A 5319-nucleotide genomic window follows, 5' to 3' on the forward strand; every position below is an offset into this window, starting at 1 on the left:
AACGGGCAGTTACATGTGTCCCCGTAGGCGAACGATTAGATCATAATGGTTAGGTTGCTACAACATAACCAGAATCATTGTTATGCTGCATTTCAGTTAATGTGGCAAACGATTAGGGAAGAATCTGCGGAAATAGTGTTGATTGCAGATCCGTATCTGGCAACAACCAACGTCAAAGTGTTACGCAATGACGATAACACAGCAGCGGTAGTGGTTAACGCGGACTTACCAGTTAAGGTAGTCAGTAAGGCTCTGAAGGGTTTAATGATAGTTGACATAGGCGATATGCGAGTGGTTAGCGTTTACGCGCCACCTAGATTTAGTATGGAAGAGTTCCAGAACATGTTGGATAACACGGTAATGGCCGTAACCGGTATCCACAAATTCGTTATCGGGGGGGACTTCAACGCTTGGTCAGCAAGTTGGAACAACCAACTTGGCGAGCGTGGAGAAATCCAGAAACGAAGAGGTGAGTTGGTCTTATCAACCTTTGCGCAGATTGACGCAATTTTATTGAACGACGGCAGCACCCCAACTTATGTTGGACCAGGGCGCACGTCAGTAGTTGATCTTACTTTTGCGAGCAGAACAGTTGCAAGATCATTTAAGTGGGAGGTGTTATCTAGCTATATGAACTCTGATCATCGTGCAATACGAATAGATCTTGAGACGCAAAGCGTGCGTAACTTGTCCCGACCCATAACGGGATGGAGCATCAAGTATTTTAGCAAAGATATATTTGAAGTTATGATGCAAGCCGCTTTTGAGACCGAGGTCACAACAAGCGAAGATTTAATGCGTATACTTGTCACGGCGTGTAATGCGACGATGACTAAGCGTAAGAGGTACACTCCTAACAAGAGTGCATTTTGGTGGACGCTAGAGATCGAGGCACTTCGCAAAGAGTGCAAACACCGCGATCGATTAGCGCAAAGAGCATTCAATACTGATCTCTATTCTTCTTTTAGGGACGAGTTCAAGGTGGCACGGAATGCCCTCAAGCGATTGATCAAGCATACCCGACAGAGGAAGTGGAAAGAGTTCCTGGGAACAGCGAACAACGCATCATTTGGTATTGTATATCATACGTTCAAGAAAGTGGCCGAGGGTTCGATTGGACCCCGAACCATGACATTGGACGAGTTTAGAGAAGTGGTGAGCGAGCTTTTTCCTACTCACCCAAACACGGTGTGGCCTGAATATCGTATCGATCAGCCACGAGAGTTTGAAAGGGTAACTAATGATGAGATTCTTGCGGTTGCCAGGAGACTACCCAACAAGAAGGCGCCGGGACCAGATGGTATCCCGAATGAGGCGCTGAAAGTTGGTATGTTGACTGCAACCGATGCATTTTGCAGGGTTTACCAAGGCTGTTTAGAGAACGCGAAGTTCCCCGATGAGTGGAAAAGGCAGAGGTTGGTGTTAATACCGAAGCCGAACAAACCACCAGGGGAACCGGGTTCAGTTCGCCCCATTTGTCTACTAGACGGGGCAGGCAAAGGTTTAGAACGCATCATAGTGCAACGGTTAAATGCACACATCGAGGAGGTCAACGGACTGTCTGACGACCAATTTGGTTTCAGAAGTCGTCGATCTACAGTTGATGCGATTAAACGGGTAGTGGACATTGTTTCGGTAGCTAGAAGTAGAAACAGATACAGTGGAAGGTATTGTGCAGTTGTTACATTAGATGTTACTAATGCTTTCAACAGTGCTTCGTGGTTGGCGATTGCAAATGCTTTACAGAGAATTAACACTCCTAAATATCTTTATGATATCATTGGTGATTATTTTAGGAATCGTGTGCTGATGTATGATACCACAGATGGACCGGCAGAGATTGCAGTCACATCGGGTGTACCTCAAGGCTCGGTACTTGGCCCAACGTTATGGAACCTCATGTACGACGGAGTCCTACGAGTTGCAATGGTGGAAGGTGCAAGGATTATCGGCTATGCAGACGATATAGTGTTGTTGGTGGAAGGTAATTGTGTTGATGATATTGAAATTCTCGTTTCCAGCCAGATTCGCATCATCGACAGATGGATGACCGACAACGGATTAAAGATAGCCCCGACCAAGACCGAGTTCATTATGGTCAGTTCCCATCAGAGGATACAACATGGGGCTATCAGGGTAGGTGATCACGTAGTACATTCGTCGCGCAGCTTAAAGTATTTGGGGATGGTCTTAGATGACCGCCTCGATTACACTTCACACATCAGGTATGCGGTGGAGAGAGCGACGAAGCTATGGACCACCTTGGTAAGGATGATGCCTAATAAGGCAGGTCCGAGTAGTAATGCTAGGCGAGCAATTGCTCTTACTGTTGTGGCGAAGGTCCGGTATGCCTCGCCCATTTGGTGTCATACCCTTAGATTTGCTAACCGTAGACAATGGCTACGTCGGTTTTACCGGCCAGTAGTCCAGCGAGTTATCTCTTCTTTCAGGACAACTTCTCATGATGCAGTCTGCGTGCTTGCGGGAATGATCCCGCTTCATCTCCTCCTGGACGAGGACTCCAGGACTTTTCATCGGAGACGAGCAGAGAACATCGCCGGATCGGTTGCACGTAACATGGAACGTGTCACAACTATGGAACGATGGCAACGAGAATGGGATGAGAGTGTTCACGGTCGGTGGACATACCGTCTCATACCCGACGTCAACAGATGGATAAGTAGAAGATTTGGTGGTGTAGATTTCTTTCTTTCTCAGTTTCTTTCCAGCCATGGCTTCTACGCCTACCAGCTTCATCGGATGCAGTTAACGGGTTCGCCGTTATGCGATGCGTGCGAGGAACCTGAGGACGCCGAACACACGATATTCCATTGTGTACGTCATCGTGAACTGATCATCAGACTTCAGCATCAAGTCGACGAGGAGTTAACGCCGGAGAACATCATCGAAGTTATGTCTGCTAACAGATATAACTGGAGCATGGTTCATCAAGCGGTACGGACGATTATGATTCGGCAACAACATCGAAGACACGTCATCGAACGAGGCGAACGACGTGCTTTGCTCGCCAACATCCAGTTGGCCTTGCAGAGCAGCGACAGTGACGACGAGTAACGACAAGGATTCATCGTAGTTCATCGTAGCTTCATCGCCGAGGGCTAGACAGTGGCTAATCACCACTGTTGGAAGCCATTCGTTGCCTGGGATGATGGACATCCACCGCCCGAGTGACGTCGATACCCTAACGGGTGATCCACTCGGGGCCGGTTGAAGGCACGGAGGGGTTTTAGTGAGTAAGAATCTCACACTACCGGGGTTGATCACCCAGGTGTCTTATGCAAGATTTCCCCTTCGATAACAAAAAAAAAAAAAAAAAAAAAAAAAAAAAAAAAAAGGTAGCCAAATGCCTCGTCATCTAATTAGTGACGCGCATGAATGGATTAACGAGATTCCCTCTGTCCCTATCTACTATCTAGCGAAACCACAGCCAAGGGAACGGGCTTGGATGCACTAGCGGGGAAAGAAGACCCTGTTGAGCTTGACTCTAGTCTGGCATTGTAAGGCGATATAGGAGGTGCAGCATAGGTGGGAGGGCTTCCTCGTGGAGCTCGCCTCTGAGATACCACCACTCTTACTGTTGCCTTACTTACATGATTGGGTGGAACAAGCGCGGGCCCCAGGTCCGGATCGTGCGCGCACCTCCTCCGGGGGGCTGTGGCGGCGGTTCGCCTGCGCGCGCCCAATGCGCCGTGTTTCTCGCTCAGCGTCCAGTGTGTCGCTGGGTGGTGCCGCCGGGGAGACTGCATCGTAGCATCGTCGTGTGTAGCGTGTTACCCGCTTGTCCGACCGTGAGCCGTGGCCCGCAAGGGTACAAGCTTGCGTACGTCGGTGCATTCGTGGTGCACTGCTTCTGCGCGGTCGATCGTTTATGATGTCACGTTTGCCCCCGGTTCCGCGCGCCGCCCGGCTCGAAGACTCCTGGACAGGTCCTTTCGGTCCACGTCATGGACAGTGCCAGGTGCGGAGTTTGACTGGGGCGGTACATCTCCAAAACGATAACGGAGGTGTCCAAAGGTCAGCTCAGTGTGGACAGAAACCACACGCTGAGCATAAGGACAAAAGCTGGCTTGATCCCAACGTTCAGTACACTTCGGGACAGCGAAAGCTTGGCCTTACGATCCTTTTGGTTATAACGAGTTTTTAGCAAGAGGTGTCAGAAAAGTTACCACAGGGATAACTGGCTTTTTTTTTTTTTTTTTATAAACGGGTTTTTTATTTTGTTTCAAAATTAAACCCTCCCGCTCCCCTAAATTTTACCCGCGAGGGCTTACCCTGCAGGGGGTTTCATGGCTTAATGGCCAACCTTTTGTCCGTGCGAAAAGCACCTTCCATGTTTTATTTCTATTTCTAAATTCAACCGAAAAATTCACTCATTCCCCTAAATAGGGCGCTTTTTCACGCTCGATGCGTCGCTGTTTTTACGTGCATACCACGCCTAGCGGGAGGCAACTTCTGCCTCGACCACGGCGGCTTCTTCCGCGGCGTTCAGGCCACCGTCCGTGGCCTCGTTTTCCTCGTCGATTGCGCGGTTGCGCATACCAGATGGTCCGGCTGCTAAATCCGCGCGTTCTCGGCCGTCATCGTCATTGTTTATCGCCTGGCCGGACATCCCGAGAAGACGACGGTTTCGTCTCCTCTCCCTGAACCGCGCTTGACGCTCACGAAGCGCTGCACGTCGCTGAGCGGTCCGTGGTGAAGCTGGTGGGGTTGGGGGAAGTCCAGCTCGACGTTCTTCCCGCCGGCGTGCTGTTGCTGCTCGCCGGTTGGCGTTGCGTCGCTCGTTACGGGCCCGCCGCACTTCCGCGCGTTGGGCCTCCAGCTCTGCTGCGTCTTCGTCCTGACGCTCGATGACGTTAACAGCCAATGCTGCCCGCTCCTCGTCCCACGCTCGCTGCAGTTGGGCCGTTATTCGCTTCGCGGCTTCGCAAATACGACTCCAGCTATCGGCGTCGCGCAACAAGTGCCGCTGGAGGGTGTCCGGACAGACAGGGTCCGGACCTCCCTCGCCGAGTAGCTCCTGTCGAACTGCCGCAAAGCGTGGGCACTCGAAGAAGGCGTGCTCCGCCGTCTCTGGGACGCCGACGCACAACTGGCAGTCTGGGGACGACGTGAATCCATTGTGGCACAAGTAGTCACGGAAAAATCCGTGTCCGGACAAAACCTGTGCCAGATGGAAAGTCATATCTCCATGTTTCCTAGACTGCCAGTCGCCGACCGATGGAATTACACGGTGCGTCCACCGCGTGTGCCGGCTAGCATCCTGTTGCAGTGCGTCGGCATCCCATTCCTCCTGCCAGC

General features: G+C 51.1%; 1 pseudogene; it reads left to right on the forward strand.

Annotated features, from left to right (window-relative positions):
• LOC133394693 (large subunit ribosomal RNA) overlaps positions 1-4534 on the forward strand; it is an 8891-nt pseudogene extending 4357 nt beyond the window's left edge.
• Positions 4535-5319: the final 785 nt, after the last annotated feature.

This window comes from Anopheles gambiae (assembly GCF_943734735.2).
Source record: "Anopheles gambiae chromosome X unlocalized genomic scaffold, idAnoGambNW_F1_1 X_unloc_36, whole genome shotgun sequence".
Taxonomy (NCBI): Eukaryota; Metazoa; Arthropoda; class Insecta; order Diptera; family Culicidae; genus Anopheles; species Anopheles gambiae.